Source organism: Rhinoderma darwinii, unplaced genomic scaffold (genome assembly GCF_050947455.1).
Source record: "Rhinoderma darwinii isolate aRhiDar2 unplaced genomic scaffold, aRhiDar2.hap1 Scaffold_444, whole genome shotgun sequence".
In the NCBI taxonomy this organism is placed as follows: domain Eukaryota; kingdom Metazoa; phylum Chordata; class Amphibia; order Anura; family Rhinodermatidae; genus Rhinoderma; species Rhinoderma darwinii.
The window spans coordinates 79,219-101,486 of NW_027463895.1; the positions used below are offsets into that span (position 1 = coordinate 79,219).

At 47.7% G+C, this 22,268-nt stretch overlaps 15 non-coding genes across 15 annotated transcripts; all 15 read right to left on the reverse strand.

The window, feature by feature from the left end:
* Window positions 1-526: 526 nt before the first annotated feature.
* On the reverse strand, window positions 527-717 carry LOC142715632 (U2 spliceosomal RNA). The gene has a single exon (XR_012870984.1). It is a non-coding gene; the product is annotated as a U2 spliceosomal RNA (small nuclear RNA).
* A 1,297-nt stretch (window positions 718-2,014) lies between these two features.
* Window positions 2,015-2,205, reverse strand: LOC142715633 (U2 spliceosomal RNA). The gene has a single exon (XR_012870985.1). It is a non-coding gene; the product is annotated as a U2 spliceosomal RNA (small nuclear RNA).
* Window positions 2,206-3,493: 1,288 nt separating this feature from the next.
* LOC142715634 (U2 spliceosomal RNA) lies at window positions 3,494-3,684 on the reverse strand. The gene has a single exon (XR_012870986.1). It is a non-coding gene; the product is annotated as a U2 spliceosomal RNA (small nuclear RNA).
* A 1,288-nt stretch (window positions 3,685-4,972) lies between these two features.
* Window positions 4,973-5,163, reverse strand: LOC142715635 (U2 spliceosomal RNA). The gene has a single exon (XR_012870987.1). It is a non-coding gene; the product is annotated as a U2 spliceosomal RNA (small nuclear RNA).
* Window positions 5,164-6,475: 1,312 nt separating this feature from the next.
* LOC142715592 (U2 spliceosomal RNA) lies at window positions 6,476-6,665 on the reverse strand. Its single transcript, XR_012870949.1, has one exon. It is a non-coding gene; the product is annotated as a U2 spliceosomal RNA (small nuclear RNA).
* A 1,300-nt stretch (window positions 6,666-7,965) lies between these two features.
* On the reverse strand, window positions 7,966-8,156 carry LOC142715461 (U2 spliceosomal RNA). Its single transcript, XR_012870829.1, has one exon. It is a non-coding gene; the product is annotated as a U2 spliceosomal RNA (small nuclear RNA).
* A 1,276-nt stretch (window positions 8,157-9,432) lies between these two features.
* On the reverse strand, window positions 9,433-9,623 carry LOC142715462 (U2 spliceosomal RNA). Its single transcript, XR_012870830.1, has one exon. It is a non-coding gene; the product is annotated as a U2 spliceosomal RNA (small nuclear RNA).
* A 1,276-nt stretch (window positions 9,624-10,899) lies between these two features.
* Window positions 10,900-11,090, reverse strand: LOC142715463 (U2 spliceosomal RNA). The gene has a single exon (XR_012870831.1). It is a non-coding gene; the product is annotated as a U2 spliceosomal RNA (small nuclear RNA).
* A 1,292-nt stretch (window positions 11,091-12,382) lies between these two features.
* Window positions 12,383-12,573, reverse strand: LOC142715464 (U2 spliceosomal RNA). The gene has a single exon (XR_012870832.1). It is a non-coding gene; the product is annotated as a U2 spliceosomal RNA (small nuclear RNA).
* A 1,265-nt stretch (window positions 12,574-13,838) lies between these two features.
* On the reverse strand, window positions 13,839-14,029 carry LOC142715465 (U2 spliceosomal RNA). Its single transcript, XR_012870833.1, has one exon. It is a non-coding gene; the product is annotated as a U2 spliceosomal RNA (small nuclear RNA).
* A 1,284-nt stretch (window positions 14,030-15,313) lies between these two features.
* Window positions 15,314-15,504, reverse strand: LOC142715584 (U2 spliceosomal RNA). The gene has a single exon (XR_012870941.1). It is a non-coding gene; the product is annotated as a U2 spliceosomal RNA (small nuclear RNA).
* A 1,284-nt stretch (window positions 15,505-16,788) lies between these two features.
* LOC142715586 (U2 spliceosomal RNA) lies at window positions 16,789-16,979 on the reverse strand. The gene has a single exon (XR_012870943.1). It is a non-coding gene; the product is annotated as a U2 spliceosomal RNA (small nuclear RNA).
* A 1,296-nt stretch (window positions 16,980-18,275) lies between these two features.
* On the reverse strand, window positions 18,276-18,466 carry LOC142715467 (U2 spliceosomal RNA). Its single transcript, XR_012870835.1, has one exon. It is a non-coding gene; the product is annotated as a U2 spliceosomal RNA (small nuclear RNA).
* Window positions 18,467-19,762: 1,296 nt separating this feature from the next.
* Window positions 19,763-19,953, reverse strand: LOC142715468 (U2 spliceosomal RNA). The gene has a single exon (XR_012870836.1). It is a non-coding gene; the product is annotated as a U2 spliceosomal RNA (small nuclear RNA).
* Window positions 19,954-21,237: 1,284 nt separating this feature from the next.
* On the reverse strand, window positions 21,238-21,428 carry LOC142715469 (U2 spliceosomal RNA). The gene has a single exon (XR_012870837.1). It is a non-coding gene; the product is annotated as a U2 spliceosomal RNA (small nuclear RNA).
* Window positions 21,429-22,268: the final 840 nt, after the last annotated feature.

The following is a 22,268-nucleotide window of genomic DNA, read 5'->3' on the forward strand; positions in this document are numbered from 1 at the left end:
GCTCTCTTTGTAGGCAAGCAAGGCTTTGTTGCAACTGCAATTCTTACTTCTTCTTGAAATGTAGGGACGACAGTACATTCCATCACATCCATCTAGTGTACACAGGTAGGTCCATTGTGGCGGGCAGGCGAGCGGGCGGGCTGCTTTATTGGCTGTTTGCTGTTCCCCTACTCCACTCCACTATTTGACTGTTGTGCTGCATCAATCAATCAATCAATCAATCAATCAGTGGCTGGCTCAGGTGCAGCTCTTTAACTTACCTAAAAGGGAGGGCGGAGAGAAGACAAGGAAGGTGAATGAGGTGTTCCAATGTGAAATGCCGGAAACACAGAAACACAGACGACACACAACAAGAGGTGGCAATCTATTCATTAATTGCATTTAATCAATGAGCTCATTATCACTCATGCATTGTCCAACAGGTGTTGAAATAATGGGATTAAAAGGGGAGATCCCTTCAGAAAGACAGAAACAATAGCAAAGACAAAAAACACTTTTGGAATCTGCTTTTAGTCAACACATAAGGAAAGGGTGCACCGGTCCTGGAAATACTGCAATACCAGGTCAATGCGTGGAGTGGACAGAGCAAGCTCTATTTCCATCTCCCTGTTCTAAAAATCCATTTAATATATGGTCCCCAGATAGGGGACGTATCAGATATTAAACTGATAAGAACAGATACTACACTTGATCTTAGCCAAAAGGCCGAGAAGCGATAACCCGAACGGGCCGCGCGTTGCCCGAGCCTGCCCGATACTGCTGTTCAGCCCTTGCAGCGATTCAGCCTACTTCTAGGCAATTCCATGGGGCCCTGCAGGCTCACACACTCACAGCTACACGGGAGGTGAATAAAGGCCGGAGAGGAAGCCAGACAGGATTTGCTTCTTTTGCTTGCACCACAATGCAGTGCTGAAAGAGGAGGAATCTACATAAAAACGCCTTCCTGGCAACGCCCAAATGCCCTGCTGCCATGCAGATAAACACTGGCAGCGGCAGCAAGTGCATGCCCACAGCCACCCCTTGTTCCTTCACACCTTGTATCAGCTGTAATCCAGTCCAGTCCAGTGCTGCCTGCTGAGCAGCACTGACCAACACTGCCTGGGCCCAGGCTTTTATCTCTGAGGCCCCATTATGATGTCAGAAAGCTGGCTCTGGAATCCTGAGGGCTCCACTATGACACGTGCAAAGTTCCGTCTGAACTTTATATAAGACGGTGAGGCTCAGTCAGTCACTCAGTGTTGCCTGAGAGGGCAACACTGCAACAGCCGGCCGCCAGGCTGTCTTTTTTTTGCACAGCTAGTTGCCTCCAGGAGGCCACAAGAGGGAGACAAGGGACTGCAAAATGGAAAATAGGCATCCACCAACTTTACAGACAACTTCTCCTTGCTCCTACAACCTCCATCCTTGCACAGTTTGTTATTCTTCTAGGTAACATAGTAACAAATCCAAATTGCTGCTCTCTTTGTAGGCAAGCAAGGCTTTGTTGCAACTGCAATTCTTACTTCTTCTTGAAATGTAGGGACGACAGTACATTCCATCACATCCATCTAGTGTACACAGGTAGGTCCATTGTGGCGGGCAGGCGAGCGGGCGGGCTGCTTTATTGGCTGTTTGCTGTTCCCCTACTCCACTCCACTATTTGACTGTTGTGCTGCATCAATCAATCAATCAATCAATCAATCAATCAATCAATCAATCAATCAATCAATCAATCAAGTGGCTGGCTCAGGTGCATCTCTTTAACTTACCTAAAAGGGAGGGCGGAGAGAAGACAAGGAAGGTGAATGAGGTGTTCCAATGTGAAATGCCGGAAACACAGAAACACAGACGACACACAACAAGAGGTGGCAATCTATTCATTAATTGCATTTAATCAATGAGCTCATTATCACTCATGCATTGTCCAACAGGTGTTGAAATAATGGGATTAAAAGGGGAGATCCCTTCAGAAAGACAGAAACAATAGCAAAGACAAAAAACACTTTTGGAATCTGCTTTTAGTCAACACATAAGGAAAGGGTGCACCGGTCCTGGAAATACTGCAATACCAGGTCAATGCGTGGAGTGGACAGAGCAAGCTCTATTTCCATCTCCCTGTTCTAAAAATCCATTTAATATATGGTCCCCAGATAGGGGACGTATCAGATATTAAACTGATAAGAACAGATACTACACTTGATCTTAGCCAAAAGGCCGAGAAGCGATAACCCGAACGGGCCGCGCGTTGCCCGAGCCTGCCCGATACTGCTGTTCAGCCCTTGCAGCGATTCAGCCTACTTCTAGGCAATTCCATGGGGCCCTGCAGGCTCACACACTCACAGCTACACGGGAGGTGAATAAAGGCCGGAGAGGAAGCCAGACAGGATTTGCTTCTTTTGCTTGCACCACAATGCAGTGCTGAAAGAGGAGGAATCTACATAAAAACGCCTTCCTGGCAACGCCCAAATGCCCTGCTGCCATGCAGATAAACACTGGCAGCGGCAGCAAGTGCATGCCCACAGCCACCCCTTGTTCCTTCACACCTTGTATCAGCTGTAATCCAGTCCAGTCCAGTGCTGCCTGCTGAGCAGCACTGACCAACACTGCCTGGGCCCAGGCTTTTATCTCTGAGGCCCCATTATGATGTCAGAAAGCTGGCTCTGGAATCCTGAGGGCTCCACTATGACACGTGCAAAGTTCCGTCTGAACTTTATATAAGACGGTGAGGCTCAGTCAGTCACTCAGTGTTGCCTGAGAGGGCAACACTGCAACAGCCGGCCGCCAGGCTGTCTTTTTTTTGCACAGCTAGTTGCCTCCAGGAGGCCACAAGAGGGAGACAAGGGACTGCAAAATGGAAAATAGGCATCCACCAACTTTACAGACAACTTCTCCTTGCTCCTACAACCTCCATCCTTGCACAGTTTGTTATTCTTCTAGGTAACATAGTAACAAATCCAAATTGCTGCTCTCTTTGTAGGCAAGCAAGGCTTTGTTGCAACTGCAATTCTTACTTCTTCTTGAAATGTAGGGACGACAGTACATTCCATCACATCCATCTAGTGTACACAGGTAGGTCCATTGTGGCGGGCAGGCGAGCGGGCGGGCTGCTTTATTGGCTGTTTGCTGTTCCCCTACTCCACTCCACTATTTGACTGTTGTGCTGCATCAATCAATCAATCAATCAATCAATCAATCAATCAATCAATCAATCAATCAGTGGCTGGCTCAGGTGCAGCTCTTTAACTTACCTAAAAGGGAGGGCGGAGAGAAGACAAGGAAGGTGAATGAGGTGTTCCAATGTGAAATGCCGGAAACACAGAAACACAGACGACACACAACAAGAGGTGGCAATCTATTCATTAATTGCATTTAATCAATGAGCTCATTATCACTCATGCATTGTCCAACAGGTGTTGAAATAATGGGATTAAAAGGGGAGATCCCTTCAGAAAGACAGAAACAATAGCAAAGACAAAAAACACTTTTGGAATCTGCTTTTAGTCAACACATAAGGAAAGGGTGCACCGGTCCTGGAAATACTGCAATACCAGGTCAATGCGTGGAGTGGACAGAGCAAGCTCTATTTCCATCTCCCTGTTCTAAAAATCCATTTAATATATGGTCCCCAGATAGGGGACGTATCAGATATTAAACTGATAAGAACAGATACTACACTTGATCTTAGCCAAAAGGCCGAGAAGCGATAACCCGAACGGGCCGCGCGTTGCCCGAGCCTGCCCGATACTGCTGTTCAGCCCTTGCAGCGATTCAGCCTACTTCTAGGCAATTCCATGGGGCCCTGCAGGCTCACACACTCACAGCTACACGGGAGGTGAATAAAGGCCGGAGAGGAAGCCAGACAGGATTTGCTTCTTTTGCTTGCACCACAATGCAGTGCTGAAAGAGGAGGAATCTACATAAAAACGCCTTCCTGGCAACGCCCAAATGCCCTGCTGCCATGCAGATAAACACTGGCAGCGGCAGCAAGTGCATGCCCACAGCCACCCCTTGTTCCTTCACACCTTGTATCAGCTGTAATCCAGTCCAGTCCAGTGCTGCCTGCTGAGCAGCACTGACCAACACTGCCTGGGCCCAGGCTTTTATCTCTGAGGCCCCATTATGATGTCAGAAAGCTGGCTCTGGAATCCTGAGGGCTCCACTATGACACGTGCAAAGTTCCGTCTGAACTTTATATAAGACGGTGAGGCTCAGTCAGTCACTCAGTGTTGCCTGAGAGGGCAACACTGCAACAGCCGGCCGCCAGGCTGTCTTTTTTTTGCACAGCTAGTTGCCTCCAGGAGGCCACAAGAGGGAGACAAGGGACTGCAAAATGGAAAATAGGCATCCACCAACTTTACAGACAACTTCTCCTTGCTCCTACAACCTCCATCCTTGCACAGTTTGTTATTCTTCTAGGTAACATAGTAACAAATCCAAATTGCTGCTCTCTTTGTAGGCAAGCAAGGCTTTGTTGCAACTGCAATTCTTACTTCTTCTTGAAATGTAGGGACGACAGTACATTCCATCACATCCATCTAGTGTACACAGGTAGGTCCATTGTGGCGGGCAGGCGAGCGGGCGGGCTGCTTTATTGGCTGTTTGCTGTTCCCCTACTCCACTCCACTATTTGACTGTTGTGCTGCATCAATCAATCAATCAATCAATCAATCAATCAATCAATCAATCAATCAATCAGTGGCTGGCTCAGGTGCATCTCTTTAACTTACCTAAAAGGGAGGGCGGAGAGAAGACAAGGAAGGTGAATGAGGTGTTCCAATGTGAAATGCCGGAAACACAGAAACACAGACGACACACAACAAGAGGTGGCAATCTATTCATTAATTGCATTTAATCAATGAGCTCATTATCACTCATGCATTGTCCAACAGGTGTTGAAATAATGGGATTAAAAGGGGAGATCCCTTCAGAAAGACAGAAACAATAGCAAAGACAAAAAACACTTTTGGAATCTGCTTTTAGTCAACACATAAGGAAAGGGTGCACCGGTCCTGGAAATACTGCAATACCAGGTCAATGCGTGGAGTGGACAGAGCAAGCTCTATTTCCATCTCCCTGTTCTAAAAATCCATTTAATATATGGTCCCCAGATAGGGGACGTATCAGATATTAAACTGATAAGAACAGATACTACACTTGATCTTAGCCAAAAGGCCGAGAAGCGATAACCCGAACGGGCCGCGCGTTGCCCGAGCCTGCCCGATACTGCTGTTCAGCCCTTGCAGCGATTCAACCTACTTCTAGGCAATTCCATGGGGCCCTGCAGGCTCACACACTCACAGCTACACGGGAGGTGAATAAAGGCCGGAGAGGAAGCCAGACAGGATTTGCTTCTTTTGCTTGCACCACAATGCAGTGCTGAAAGAGGAGGAATCTACATAAAAACGCCTTCCTGGCAACGCCCAAATGCCCTGCTGCCATGCAGATAAACACTGGCAGCGGCAGCAAGTGCATGCCCACAGCCACCCCTTGTTCCTTCACACCTTGTATCAGCTGTAATCCAGTCCAGTCCAGTGCTGCCTGCTGAGCAGCACTGACCAACACTGCCTGGGCCCAGGCTTTTATCTCTGAGGCCCCATTATGATGTCAGAAAGCTGGCTCTGGAATCCTGAGGGCTCCACTATGACACGTGCAAAGTTCCGTCTGAACTTTATATAAGACGGTGAGGCTCAGTCAGTCACTCAGTGTTGCCTGAGAGGGCAACACTGCAACAGCCGGCCGCCAGGCTGTCTTTTTTTTGCACAGCTAGTTGCCTCCAGGAGGCCACAAGAGGGAGACAAGGGACTGCAAAATGGAAAATAGGCATCCACCAACTTTACAGACAACTTCTCCTTGCTCCTACAACCTCCATCCTTGCACAGTTTGTTATTCTTCTAGGTAACATAGTAACAAATCCAAATTGCTGCTCTCTTTGTAGGCAAGCAAGGCTTTGTTGCAACTGCAATTCTTACTTCTTCTTGAAATGTAGGGACGACAGTACATTCCATCACATCCATCTAGTGTACACAGGTAGGTCCATTGTGGCGGGCAGGCGAGCGGGCGGGCTGCTTTATTGGCTGTTTGCTGTTCCCCTACTCCACTCCACTATTTGACTGTTGTGCTGCATCAATCAATCAATCAATCAATCAATCAATCAATCAATCAATCAATCAATCAATCAATCAATCAATCAATCAATCAGTGGCTGGCTCAGGTGCAGCTCTTTAACTTACCTAAAAGGGAGGGCGGAGAGAAGACAAGGAAGGTGAATGAGGTGTTCCAATGTGTAATGCCGGAAACACAGAAACACAGACGACACACAACAAGAGGTGGCAATCTATTCATTAATTGCATTTAATCAATGAGCTCATTATCACTCATGCATTGTCCAACAGGTGTTGAAATAATGGGATTAAAAGGGGAGATCCCTTCAGAAAGACAGAAACAATAGCAAAGACAAAAAACACTTTTGGAATCTGCTTTTAGTCAACACATAAGGAAAGGGTGCACCGGCACTGGAAATACTGCAATACCAGGTCAATGCGTGGAGTGGACAGAGCAAGCTCTATTTCCATCTCCCGTTCTAAAAATCCATTTAATATATGGTCCCCAGATAGGGGACGTATCAGATATTAAACTGATAAGAACAGATACTACACTTGATCTTAGCCAAAAGGCCGAGAAGCGATAACCCGAACGGGCCGCGCGTTGCCCGAGCCTGCCCGATACTGCTGTTCAGCCCTTGCAGCGATTCAGCCTACTTCTAGGCAATTCCATGGGGCCCTGCATGCTCACACACTCACAGCTACACGGGAGGTGAATAAAGGCCGGAGAGGAAGCCAGACAGGATTTGCTTCTTTTGCTTGCACCACAATGCAGTGCTGAAAGAGGAGGAATCTACATAAAAACGCCTTCCTGGCAACGCCCAAATGCCCTGCTGCCATGCAGATAAACACTGGCAGCGGCAGCAAGTGCATGCCCACAGCCACCCCTTGTTCCTTCACACCTTGTATCAGCTGTAATCCAGTCCAGTCCAGTGCTGCCTGCTGAGCAGCACTGACCAACACTGCCTGGGCCCAGGCTTTTATCTCTGAGGCCCCATTATGATGTCAGAAAGCTGGCTCTGGAATCCTGAGGGCTCCACTATGACACGTGCAAAGTTCCGTCTGAACTTTATATAAGACGGTGAGGCTCAGTCAGTCACTCAGTGTTGCCTGAGAGGGCAACACTGCAACAGCCGGCCGCCAGGCTGTCTTTTTTTTGCACAGCTAGTTGCCTCCAGGAGGCCACAAGAGGGAGACAAGGGACTGCAAAATGGAAAATAGGCATCCACCAACTTTACAGACAACTTCTCCTTGCTCCTACAACCTCCATCCTTGCACAGTTTGTTATTCTTCTAGGTAACATAGTAACAAATCCAAATTGCTGCTCTCTTTGTAGGCAAGCAAGGCTTTGTTGCAACTGCAATTCTTACTTCTTCTTGAAATGTAGGGACGACAGTACATTCCATCACATCCATCTAGTGTACACAGGTAGGTCCATTGTGGCGGGCAGGCGAGCGGGCGGGCTGCTTTATTGGCTGTTTGCTGTTCCCCTACTCCACTCCACTATTTGACTGTTGTGCTGCATCAATCAATCAATCAATCAATCAATCAATCAATCAATCAATCAATCAATCAATCAATCAATCAGTGGCTGGCTCAGGTGCAGCTCTTTAACTTACCTAAAAGGGAGGGCGGAGAGAAGACAAGGAAGGTGAATGAGGTGTTCCAATGTGAAATGCCGGAAACACAGAAACACAGACGACACACAACAAGAGGTGGCAATCTATTCATTAATTGCATTTAATCAATGAGCTCATTATCACTCATGCATTGTCCAACAGGTGTTGAAATAATGGGATTAAAAGGGGAGACCCCTTCAGAAAGACAGAAACAATAGCAAAGACAAAAAACACTTTTGGAATCTGCTTTTAGTCAACACATAAGGAAAGGGTGCACCGGTCCTGGAAATACTGCAATACCAGGTCAATGCGTGGAGTGGACAGAGCAAGCTCTATTTCCATCTCCCTGTTCTAAAAATCCATTTAATATATGGTCCCCAGATAGGGGACGTATCAGATATTAAACTGATAAGAACAGATACTACACTTGATCTTAGCCAAAAGGCCGAGAAGCGATAACCCGAACGGGCCGCGCGTTGCCCGAGCCTGCCCGATACTGCTGTTCAGCCCTTGCAGCGATTCAGCCTACTTCTAGGCAATTCCATGGGGCCCTGCAGGCTCACACACTCACAGCTACACGGGAGGTGAATAAAGGCCGGAGAGGAAGCCAGACAGGATTTGCTTCTTTTGCTTGCACCACAATGCAGTGCTGAAAGAGGAGGAATCTACATAAAAACGCCTTCCTGGCAACGCCCAAATGCCCTGCTGCCATGCAGATAAACACTGGCAGCGGCAGCAAGTGCATGCCCACAGCCACCCCTTGTTCCTTCACACCTTGTATCAGCTGTAATCCAGTCCAGTCCAGTGCTGCCTGCTGAGCAGCACTGACCAACACTGCCTGGGCCCAGGCTTTTATCTCTGAGGCCCCATTATGATGTCAGAAAGCTGGCTCTGGAATCCTGAGGGCTCCACTATGACACGTGCAAAGTTCCGTCTGAACTTTATATAAGACGGTGAGGCTCAGTCAGTCACTCAGTGTTGCCTGAGAGGCCAACACTGCAACAGCCGGCCGCCAGGCTGTCTTTTTTTTGCACAGCTAGTTGCCTCCAGGAGGCCACAAGAGGGAGACAAGGGACTGCAAAATGGAAAATAGGCATCCACCAACTTTACAGACAACTTCTCCTTGCTCCTACAACCTCCATCCTTGCACAGTTTGTTATTCTTCTAGGTAACATAGTAACAAATCCAAATTGCTGCTCTCTTTGTAGGCAAGCAAGGCTTTGTTGCAACTGCAATTCTTACTTCTTCTTGAAATGTAGGGACGACAGTACATTCCATCACATCCATCTAGTGTACACAGGTAGGTCCATTGTGGCGGGCAGGCGAGCGGGCGGGCTGCTTTATTGGCTGTTTGCTGTTCCCCTACTCCACTCCACTATTTGACTGTTGTGCTGCATCAATCAATCAATCAATCAATCAATCAATCAATCAATCAGTGGCTGGCTCAGGTGCAGCTCTTTAACTTACCTAAAAGGGAGGGCGGAGAGAAGACAAGGAAGGTGAATGAGGTGTTCCAATGTGAAATGCCGGAAACACAGAAACACAGACGACACACAACAAGAGGTGGCAATCTATTCATTAATTGCATTTAATCAATGAGCTCATTATCACTCATGCATTGTCCAACAGGTGTTGAAATAATGGGATTAAAAGGGGAGATCCCTTCAGAAAGACAGAAACAATAGCAAAGACAAAAAACACTTTTGGAATCTGCTTTTAGTCAACACATAAGGAAAGGGTGCACCGGTCCTGGAAATACTGCAATACCAGGTCAATGCGTGGAGTGGACAGAGCAAGCTCTATTTCCATCTCCCTGTTCTAAAAATCCATTTAATATATGGTCCCCAGATAGGGGACGTATCAGATATTAAACTGATAAGAACAGATACTACACTTGATCTTAGCCAAAAGGCCGAGAAGCGATAACCCGAACGGGCCGCGCGTTGCCCGAGCCTGCCCGATACTGCTGTTCAGCCCTTGCAGCGATTCAGCCTACTTCTAGGCAATTCCATGGGGCCCTGCAGGCTCACACACTCACAGCTACACGGGAGGTGAATAAAGGCCGGAGAGGAAGCCAGACAGGATTTGCTTCTTTTGCTTGCACCACAATGCAGTGCTGAAAGAGGAGGAATCTACATAAAAACGCCTTCCTGGCAACGCCCAAATGCCCTGCTGCCATGCAGATAAACACTGGCAGCGGCAGCAAGTGCATGCCCACAGCCACCCCTTGTTCCTTCACACCTTGTATCAGCTGTAATCCAGTCCAGTCCAGTGCTGCCTGCTGAGCAGCACTGACCAACACTGCCTGGGCCCAGGCTTTTATCTCTGAGGCCCCATTATGATGTCAGAAAGCTGGCTCTGGAATCCTGAGGGCTCCACTATGACACGTGCAAAGTTCCGTCTGAACTTTATATAAGACGGTGAGGCTCAGTCAGTCACTCAGTGTTGCCTGAGAGGGCAACACTGCAACAGCCGGCCGCCAGGCTGTCTTTTTTTTGCACAGCTAGTTGCCTCCAGGAGGCCACAAGAGGGAGACAAGGGACTGCAAAATGGAAAATAGGCATCCACCAACTTTACAGACAACTTCTCCTTGCTCCTACAACCTCCATCCTTGCACAGTTTGTTATTCTTCTAGGTAACATAGTAACAAATCCAAATTGCTGCTCTCTTTGTAGGCAAGCAAGGCTTTGTTGCAACTGCAATTCTTACTTCTTCTTGAAATGTAGGGACGACAGTACATTCCATCACATCCATCTAGTGTACACAGGTAGGTCCATTGTGGCGGGCAGGCGAGCGGGCGGGCTGCTTTATTGGCTGTTTGCTGTTCCCCTACTCCACTCCACTATTTGACTGTTGTGCTGCATCAATCAATCAATCAATTAATCAATCAATCAATCAATCAGTGGCTGGCTCAGGTGCAGCTCTTTAACTTACCTAAAAGGGAGGGCGGAGAGAAGACAAGGAAGGTGAATGAGGTGTTCCAATGTGAAATGCCGGAAACACAGAAACACAGACGACACACAACAAGAGGTGGCAATCTATTCATTAATTGCATTTAATCAATGAGCTCATTATCACTCATGCATTGTCCAACAGGTGTTGAAATAATGGGATTAAAAGGGGAGATCCCTTCAGAAAGACAGAAACAATAGCAAAGACAAAAAACACTTTTGGAATCTGCTTTTAGTCAACACATAAGGAAAGGGTGCACCGGTCCTGGAAATACTGCAATACCAGGTCAATGCGTGGAGTGGACAGAGCAAGCTCTATTTCCATCTCCCTGTTCTAAAAATCCATTTAATATATGGTCCCCAGATAGGGGACGTATCAGATATTAAACTGATAAGAACAGATACTACACTTGATCTTAGCCAAAAGGCCGAGAAGCGATAACCCGAACGGGCCGCGCGTTGCCCGAGCCTGCCCGATACTGCTGTTCAGCCCTTGCAGCGATTCAGCCTACTTCTAGGCAATTCCATGGGGCCCTGCAGGCTCACACACTCACAGCTACACGGGAGGTGAATAAAGGCCGGAGAGGAAGCCAGACAGGATTTGCTTCTTTTGCTTGCACCACAATGCAGTGCTGAAAGAGGAGGAATCTACATAAAAACGCCTTCCTGGCAACGCCCAAATGCCCTGCTGCCATGCAGATAAACACTGGCAGCGGCAGCAAGTGCATGCCCACAGCCACCCCTTGTTCCTTCACACCTTGTATCAGCTGTAATCCAGTCCAGTCCAGTGCTGCCTGCTGAGAAGCACTGACCAACACTGCCTGGGCCCAGGCTTTTATCTCTGAGGCCCCATTATGATGTCAGAAAGCTGGCTCTGGAATTCTGAGGGCTCCACTATGACACGTGCAAAGTTCCGTCTGAACTTTATATAAGACGGTGAGGCTCAGTCAGTCACTCAGTGTTGCCTGAGAGGGCAACACTGCAACAGCCGGCCGCCAGGCTGTCTTTTTTTTGCACAGCTAGTTGCCTCCAGGAGGCCACAAGAGGGAGACAAGGGACTGCAAAATGGAAAATAGGCATCCACCAACTTTACAGACAACTTCTCTTTGCTCCTACAACCTCCATCCTTGCACAGTTTGTTATTCTTCTAGGTAACATAGTAACAAATCCAAATTGCTGCTCTCTTTGTAGGCAAGCAAGGCTTTGTTGCAATTGCAATTCTTACTTCTTCTTGAAATGTAGGGACGACAGTACATTCCATCACATCCATCTAGTGTACACAGGTAGGTCCATTGTGGCGGGCAGGCGAGCGGGCGGGCTGCTTTATTGGCTGTTTGCTGTTCCCCTACTCCACTCCACTATTTGACTGTTGTGCTGCATCAATCAATCAATCAATCAATCAATCAATCAATCAATCAATCAATCAATCAATCAGTGGCTGGCTCAGGTGCAGCTCTTTAACTTACCTAAAAGGGAGGGCGGAGAGAAGACAAGGAAGGTGAATGAGGTGTTCCAATGTGAAATGCCGGAAACACAGAAACACAGACGACACACAACAAGAGGTGGCAATCTATTCATTAATTGCATTTAATCAATGAGCTCATTATCACTCATGCATTGTCCAACAGGTGTTGAAATAATGGGATTAAAAGGGGAGATCCCTTCAGAAAGACAGAAACAATAGCAAAGACAAAAAACACTTTTGGAATCTGCTTTTAGTCAACACATAAGGAAAGGGTGCACCGGTCCTGGAAATACTGCAATACCAGGTCAATGCGTGGAGTGGACAGAGCAAGCTCTATTTCCATCTCCCTGTTCTAAAAATCCATTTAATATATGGTCCCCAGATAGGGGACGTATCAGATATTAAACTGATAAGAACAGATACTACACTTGATCTTAGCCAAAAGGCCGAGAAGCGATAACCCGAACGGGCCGCGCGTTGCCCGAGCCTGCCCGATACTGCTGTTCAGCCCTTGCAGCGATTCAGCCTACTTCTAGGCAATTCCATGGGGCCCTGCAGGCTCACACACTCACAGCTACACGGGAGGTGAATAAAGGCCGGAGAGGAAGCCAGACAGGATTTGCTTATTTTGCTTGCACCACAATGCAGTGCTGAAAGAGGAGGAATCTACATAAAAACGCCTTCCTGGCAACGCCCAAATGCCCTGCTGCCATGCAGATAAACACTGGCAGCGGCAGCAAGTGCATGCCCACAGCCACCCCTTGTTCCTTCACACCTTGTATCAGCTGTAATCCAGTCCAGTCCAGTGCTGCCTGCTGAGCAGCACTGACCAACACTGCCTGGGCCCAGGCTTTTATCTCTGAGGCCCCATTATGATGTCAGAAAGCTGGCTCTGGAATCCTGAGGGCTCCACTATGACACGTGCAAAGTTCCGTCTGAACTTTATATAAGACGGTGAGGCTCAGTCAGTCACTCAGTGTTGCCTGAGAGGGCAACACTGCAACAGCCGGCCGCCAGGCTGTCTTTTTTTTGCACAGCTAGTTGCCTCCAGGAGGCCACAAGAGGGAGACAAGGGACTGCAAAATGGAAAATAGGCATCCACCAACTTTACAGACAACTTCTCCTTGCTCCTACAACCTCCATCCTTGCACAGTTTGTTATTCTTCTAGGTAACATAGTAACAAATCCAAATTGCTGCTCTCTTTGTAGGCAAGCAAGGCTTTGTTGCAACTGCAATTCTTACTTCTTCTTGAAATGTAGGGACGACAGTACATTCCATCACATCCATCTAGTGTACACAGGTAGGTCCATTGTGGCGGGCAGGCGAGCGGGCGGGCTGCTTTATTGGCTGTTTGCTGTTCTTGACTGTTGTGCTGCATCAATCAATCAATCAATCAATCAATCAATCAATCAATCAATCAATCAGTGGCTGGCTCAGGTGCAGCTCTTTAACTTACCTAAAAGGGAGGGCGGAGAGAAGACAAGGAAGGTGAATGAGGTGTTCCAATGTGAAATGCCGGAAACACAGAAACACAGACGACACACAACAAGAGGTGGCAATCTATTCATTAATTGCATTTAATCAATGAGCTCATTATCACTCATGCATTGTCCAACAGGTGTTGAAATAATGGGATTAAAAGGGGAGATCCCTTCAGAAAGACAGAAACAATAGCAAAGACAAAAAACACTTTTGGAATCTGCTTTTAGTCAACACATAAGGAAAGGGTGCACCGGTCCTGGAAATACTGCAATACCAGGTCAATGCGTGGAGTGGACAGAGCAAGCTCTATTTCCATCTCCCTGTTCTAAAAATCCATTTAATATATGGTCCCCAGATAGGGGACGTATCAGATATTAAACTGATAAGAACAGATACTACACTTGATCTTAGCCAAAAGGCCGAGAAGCGATAACCCGAACGGGCCGCGCGTTGCCCGAGCCTGCCCGATACTGCTGTTCAGCCCTTGCAGCGATTCAGCCTACTTCTAGGCAATTCCATGGGGCCCTGCAGGCTCACACACTCACAGCTACACGGGAGGTGAATAAAGGCCGGAGAGGAAGCCAGACAGGATTTGCTTCTTTTGCTTGCACCACAATGCAGTGCTGAAAGAAGAGGAATCTACATAAAAACGCCTTCCTGGCAACGCCCAAATGCCCTGCTGCCATGCAGATAAACACTGGCAGCGGCAGCAAGTGCATGCCCACAGCCACCCCTTGTTCCTTCACACCTTGTATCAGCTGTAATCCAGTCCAGTCCAGTGCTGCCTGCTGAGCAGCACTGACCAACACTGCCTGGGCCCAGGCTTTTATCTCTGAGGCCCCATTATGATGTCAGAAAGCTGGCTCTGGAATCCTGAGGGCTCCACTATGACACGTGCAAAGTTCCGTCTGAACTTTATATAAGACGGTGAGGCTCAGTCAGTCACTCAGTGTTGCCTGAGAGGGCAACACTGCAACAGCCGGCCGCCAGGCTGTCTTTTTTTTGCACAGCTAGTTGCCTCCAGGAGGCCACAAGAGGGAGACAAGGGACTGCAAAATGGAAAATAGGCATCCACCAACTTTACAGACAACTTCTCCTTGCTCCTACAACCTCCATCCTTGCACAGTTTGTTATTCTTCTAGGTAACATAGTAACAAATCCAAATTGCTGCTCTCTTTGTAGGCAAGCAAGGCTTTGTTGCAACTGCAATTCTTACTTCTTCTTGAAATGTAGGGACGACAGTACATTCCATCACATCCATCTAGTGTACACAGGTAGGTCCATTGTGGCGGGCAGGCGAGCGGGCGGGCTGCTTTATTGGCTGTTTGCTGTTCCCCTACTCCACTCCACTATTTGACTGTTGTGCTGCATCAATCAATCAATCAATCAATCAATCAATCAATCAATCAATCAATCAGTGGCTGGCTCAGGTGCAGCTCTTTAACTTACCTAAAAGGGAGGGCGGAGAGAAGACAAGGAAGGTGAATGAGGTGTTCCAATGTGAAATGCCGGAAACACAGAAACACAGACGACACACAACAAGAGGTGGCAATCTATTCATTAATTGCATTTAATCAATGAGCTCATTATCACTCATGCATTGTCCAACAGGTGTTGAAATAATGGGATTAAAAGGGGAGATCCCTTCAGAAAGACAGAAACAATAGCAAAGACAAAAAACACTTTTGGAATCTGCTTTTAGTCAACACATAAGGAAAGGGTGCACCGGTCCTGGAAATACTGCAATACCAGGTCAATGCGTGGAGTGGACAGAGCAAGCTCTATTTCCATCTCCCTGTTCTAAAAATCCATTTAATATATGGTCCCCAGATAGGGGACGTATCAGATATTAAACTAATAAGAACAGATACTACACTTGATCTTAGCCAAAAGGCCGAGAAGCGATAACCCGAACGGGCCGCGCGTTGCCCGAGCCTGCCCGATACTGCTGTTCAGCCCTTGCAGCGATTCAGCCTACTTCTAGGCAATTCCATGGGGCCCTGCAGGCTCACACACTCACAGCTACACGGGAGGTGAATAAAGGCCGGAGAGGAAGCCAGACAGGATTTGCTTCTTTTGCTTGCACCACAATGCAGTGCTGAAAGAGGAGGAATCTACATAAAAACGCCTTCCTGGCAACGCCCAAATGCCCTGCTGCCATGCAGATAAACACTGGCAGCGGCAGCAAGTGCATGCCCACAGCCACCCCTTGTTCCTTCACACCTTGTATCAGCTGTAATCCAGTCCAGTCCAGTGCTGCCTGCTGAGCAGCACTGACCAACACTGCCTGGGCCCAGGCTTTTATCTCTGAGGCCCCATTATGATGTCAGAAAGCTGGCTCTGGAATCCTGAGGGCTCCACTATGACACGTGCAAAGTTCCGTCTGAACTTTATATAAGACGGTGAGGCTCAGTCAGTCACTCAGTGTTGCCTGAGAGGGCAACACTGCAACAGCCGGCCGCCAGGCTGTCTTTTTTTTGCACAGCTAGTTGCCTCCAGGAGGCCACAAGAGGGAGACAAGGGACTGCAAAATGGAAAATAGGCATCCACCAACTTTACAGACAACTTCTCCTTGCTCCTACAACCTCCATCCTTGCACAGTTTGTTATTCTTCTAGGTAACATAGTAACAAATCCAAATTGCTGCTCTCTTTGTAGGCAAGCAAGGCTTTGTTGCAACTGCAATTCTTACTTCTTCTTGAAATGTAGGGACGACAGTACATTCCATCACATCCATCTAGTGTACACAGGTAGGTCCATTGTGGCGGGCAGGCGAGCGGGCGGGCTGCTTTATTGGCTGTTTGCTGTTCCCCTACTCCACTCCACTATTTGACTGTTGTGCTGCATCAATCAATCAATCAATCAATCAATCAATCAATCAATCAATCAATCAGTGGCTGGCTCAGGTGCAGCTCTTTAACTTACCTAAAAGGGAGGGCGGAGAGAAGACAAGGAAGGTGAATGAGGTGTTCCAATGTGAAATGCCGGAAACACAGAAACACAGACGACACACAACAAGAGGTGGCAATCTATTCATTAATTGCATTTAATCAATGAGCTCATTATCACTCATGCATTGTCCAACAGGTGTTGAAATAATGGGATTAAAAGGGGAGATCCCTTCAGAAAGACAGAAACAATAGCAAAGACAAAAAACACTTTTGGAATCTGCTTTTAGTCAACACATAAGGAAAGGGTGCACCGGTCCTGGAAATACTGCAATACCAGGTCAATGCGTGGAGTGGACAGAGCAAGCTCTATTTCCATCTCCCTGTTCTAAAAATCCATTTAATATATGGTCCCCAGATAGGGGACGTATCAGATATTAAACTGATAAGTACAGATACTACACTTGATCTTAGCCAAAAGGCCGAGAAGCGATAACCCGAACGGGCCGCGCGTTGCCCGAGCCTGCCCGATACTGCTGTTCAGCCCTTGCAGCGATTCAGCCTACTTCTAGGCAATTCCATGGGGCCCTGCAGGCTCACACACTCACAGCTACACGGGAGGTGAATAAAGGCCGGAGAGGAAGCCAGACAGGATTTGCTTCTTTTGCTTGCACCACAATGCAGTGCTGAAAGAGGAGGAATCTACATAAAAACGCCTTCCTGGCAACGCCCAAATGTCCTGCTGCCATGCAGATAAACACTGGCAGCGGCAGCAAGTGCATGCCCACAGCCACCCCTTGTTCCTTCACACCTTGTATCAGCTGTAATCCAGTCCAGTCCAGTGCTGCCTGCTGAGCAGCACTGACCAACACTGCCTGGGCCCAGGCTTTTATCTCTGAGGCCCCATTATGATGTCAGAAAGCTGGCTCTGGAATCCTGAGGGCTCCACTATGACACGTGCAAAGTTCCGTCTGAACTTTATATAAGACGGTGAGGCTCAGTCAGTCACTCAGTGTTGCCTGAGAGGGCAACACTGCAACAGCCGGCCGCCAGGCTGTCTTTTTTTTGCACAGCTAGTTGCCTCCAGGAGGCCACAAGAGGGAGACAAGGGACTGCAAAATGGAAAATAGGCATCCACCAACTTTACAGACAACTTCTCCTTGCTCCTACAACCTCCATCCTTGCACAGTTTGTTATTCTTCTAGGTAACATAGTAACAAATCCAAATTGCTGCTCTCTTTGTAGGCAAGCAAGGCTTTGTTGCAACTGCAATTCTTACTTCTTCTTGAAATGTAGGGACGACAGTACATTCCATCACATCCATCTAGTGTACACAGGTAGGTCCATTGTGGCGGGCAGGCGAGCGGGCGGGCTGCTTTATTGGCTGTTTGCTGTTCCCCTACTCCACTCCACTATTTGACTGTTGTGCTGCATCAATCAATCAATCAATCAATCAATCAATCAATCAATCAATCAATCAATCAATCAATCAGTGGCTGGCTCAGGTGCAGCTCTTTAACTTACCTAAAAGGGAGGGCGGAGAGAAGACAAGGAAGGTGAATGAGGTGTTCCAATGTGAAATGCCGGAAACACAGAAACACAGACGACACACAACAAGAGGTGGCAATCTATTCATTAATTGCATTTAATCAATGAGCTCATTATCACTCATGCATTGTCCAACAGGTGTTGAAATAATGGGATTAAAAGGGGAGATCCCTTCAGAAAGACAGAAACAATAGCAAAGACAAAAAACACTTTTGGAATCTGCTTTTAGTCAACACATAAGGAAAGGGTGCACCGGTCCTGGAAATACTGCAATACCAGGTCAATGCGTGGAGTGGACAGAGCAAGCTCTATTTCCATCTCCCTGTTCTAAAAATCCATTTAATATATGGTCCCCAGATAGGGGACGTATCAGATATTAAACTGATAAGAACAGATACTACACTTGATCTTAGCCAAAAGGCCGAGAAGCGATAACCCGAACGGGCCGCGCGTTGCCCGAGCCTGCCCGATACTGCTGTTCAGCCCTTGCAGCGATTCAGCCTACTTCTAGGCAATTCCATGGGGCCCTGCAGGCTCACACACTCACAGCTACACGGGAGGTGAATAAAGGCCGGAGAGGAAGCCAGACAGGATTTGCTTCTTTTGCTTGCACCACAATGCAGTGCTGAAAGAGGAGGAATCTACATAAAAACGCCTTCCTGGCAACGCCCAAATGCCCTGCTGCCATGCAGATAAACACTGGCAGCGGCAGCAAGTGCATGCCCACAGCCACCCCTTGTTCCTTCACACCTTGTATCAGCTGTAATCCAGTCCAGTCCAGTGCTGCCTGCTGAGCAGCACTGACCAACACTGCCTGGGCCCAGGCTTTTATCTCTGAGGCCCCATTATGATGTCAGAAAGCTGGCTCTGGAATCCTGAGGGCTCCACTATGACACGTGCAAAGTTCCGTCTGAACTTTATATAAGACGGTGAGGCTCAGTCAGTCACTCAGTGTTGCCTGAGAGGGCAACACTGCAACAGCCGGCCGCCAGGCTGTCTTTTTTTTGCACAGCTAGTTGCCTCCAGGAGGCCACAAGAGGGAGACAAGGGACTGCAAAATGGAAAATAGGCATCCACCAACTTTACAGACAACTTCTCCTTGCTCCTACAACCTCCATCCTTGCACAGTTTGTTATTCTTCTAGGTAACATAGTAACAAATCCAAATTGCTGCTCTCTTTGTAGGCAAGCAAGGCTTTGTTGCAACTGCAATTCTTACTTCTTCTTGAAATGTAGGGACGACAGTACATTCCATCACATCCATCTAGTGTACACAGGTAGGTCCATTGTGGCGGGCAGGCGAGCGGGCGGGCTGCTTTATTGGCTGTTTGCTGTTCCCCTACTCCACTCCACTATTTGACTGTTGTGCTGCATCAATCAATCAATCAATCAATCAATCAATCAATCAATCAATCAATCAATCAATCAATCAGTGGCTGGCTCAGGTGCAGCTCTTTAACTTACCTAAAAGGGAGGGCGGAGAGAAGACAAGGAAGGTGAATGAGGTGTTCCAATGTGAAATGCCGGAAACACAGAAACACAGACGACACACAACAAGAGGTGGCAATCTATTCATTAATTGCATTTAATCAATGAGCTCATTATCACTCATGCATTGTCCAACAGGTGTTGAAATAATGGGATTAAAAGGGGAGATCCCTTCAGAAAGACAGAAACAATAGCAAAGACAAAAAACACTTTTGGAATCTGCTTTTAGTCAACACATAAGGAAAGGGTGCACCGGTCCTGGAAATACTGCAATACCAGGTCAATGCGTGGAGTGGACAGAGCAAGCTCTATTTCCATCTCCCTGTTCTAAAAATCCATTTAATATATGGTCCCCAGATAGGGGACGTATCAGATATTAAACTGATAAGAACAGATACTACACTTGATCTTAGCCAAAAGGCCGAGAAGCGATAACCCGAACGGGCCGCGCGTTGCCCGAGCCTGCCCGATACTGCTGTTCAGCCCTTGCAGCGATTCAGCCTACTTCTAGGCAATTCCATGGGGCCCTGCAGGCTCACACACTCACAGCTACACGGGAGGTGAATAAAGGCCGGAGAGGAAGCCAGACAGGATTTGCTTCTTTTGCTTGCACCACAATGCAGTGCTGAAAGAGGAGGAATCTACATAAAAACGCCTTCCTGGCAACGCCCAAATGCCCTGCTGCCATGCAGATAAACACTGGCAGCGGCAGCAAGTGCATGCCCACAGCCACCCCTTGTTCCTTCACACCTTGTATCAGCTGTAATCCAGTCCAGTCCAGTGCTGCCTGCTGAGCAGCACTGACCAACACTGCCTGGGCCCAGGCTTTTATCTCTGAGGCCCCATTATGATGTCAGAAAGCTGGCTCTGGAATCCTGAGGGCTCCACTATGACACGTGCAAAGTTCCGTCTGAACTTTATATAAGACGGTGAGGCTCAGTCAGTCACTCAGTGTTGCCTGAGAGGGCAACACTGCAACAGCCGGCCGCCAGGCTGTCTTTTTTTTGCACAGCTAGTTGCCTCCAGGAGGCCACAAGAGGGAGACAAGGGACTGCAAAATGGAAAATAGGCATCCACCAACTTTACAGACAACTTCTCCTTGCTCCTACAACCTCCATCCTTGCACAGTTTGTTATTCTTCTAGGTAACATAGTAACAAATCCAAATTGCTGCTCTCTTTGTAGGCAAGCAAGGCTTTGTTGCAACTGCAATTCTTACTTCTTCTTGAAATGTAGGGACGACAGTACATTCCATCACATCCATCTAGTGTACACAGGTAGGTCCATTGTGGCGGGCAGGCGAGCGGGCGGGCTGCTTTATTGGCTGTTTGCTGTTCCCCTACTCCACTCCACTATTTGACTGTTGTGCTGCATCAATCAATCAATCAATCAATCAATCAATCAATCAATCAATCAATCAGTGGCTGGCTCAGGTGCAGCTCTTTAACTTACCTAAAAGGGAGGGCGGAGAGAAGACAAGGAAGGTGAATGAGGTGTTCCAATGTGAAATGCCGGAAACACAGAAACACAGACGACACACAACAAGAGGTGGCAATCTATTCATTAATTGCATTTAATCAATGAGCTCATTATCACTCATGCATTGTCCAACAGGTGTTGAAATAATGGGATTAAAAGGGGAGATCCCTTCAGAAAGACAGAAACAATAGCAAAGACAAAAAACACTTTTGGAATCTGCTTTTAGTCAACACATAAGGAAAGGGTGCACCGGTCCTGGAAATACTGCAATACCAGGTCAATGCGTGGAGTGGACAGAGCAAGCTCTATTTCCATCTCCCTGTTCTAAAAATCCATTTAATATATGGTCCCCAGATAGGGGACGTATCAGATATTAAACTGATAAGAACAGATACTACACTTGATCTTAGCCAAAAGGCCGAGAAGCGATAACCCGAACGGGCCGCGCGTTGCCCGAGCCTGCCCGATACTGCTGTTCAGCCCTTGCAGCGATTCAGCCTACTTCTAGGCAATTCCATGGGGCCCTGCAGGCTCACACACTCACAGCTACACGGGAGGTGAATAAAGGCCGGAGAGGAAGCCAGACAGGATTTGCTTCTTTTGCTTGCACCACAATGCAGTGCTGAAAGAGGAGGAATCTACATAAAAACGCCTTCCTGGCAACGCCCAAATGCCCTGCTGCCATGCAGATAAACACTGGCAGCGGCAGCAAGTGCATGCCCACAGCCACCCCTTGTTCCTTCACACCTTGTATCAGCTGTAATCCAGTCCAGTCCAGTGCTGCCTGCTGAGCAGCACTGACCAACACTGCCTGGGCCCAGGCTTTTATCTCTGAGGCCCCATTATGATGTCAGAAAGCTGGCTCTGGAATCCTGAGGGCTCCACTATGACACGTGCAAAGTTCCGTCTGAACTTTATATAAGACGGTGAGGCTCAGTCAGTCACTCAGTGTTGCCTGAGAGGGCAACACTGCAACAGCCGGCCGCCAGGCTGTCTTTTTTTTGCACAGCTAGTTGCCTCCAGGAGGCCACAAGAGGGAGACAAGGGACTGCAAAATGGAAAATAGGCATCCACCAACTTTACAGACAACTTCTCCTTGCTCCTACAACCTCCATCCTTGCACAGTTTGTTATTCTTCTAGGTAACATAGTAACAAATCCAAATTACTGCTCTCTTTGTAGGCAAGCAAGGCTTTGTTGCAACTGCAATTCTTACTTCTTCTTGAAATGTAGGGACGACAGTACATTCCATCACATCCATCTAGTGTACA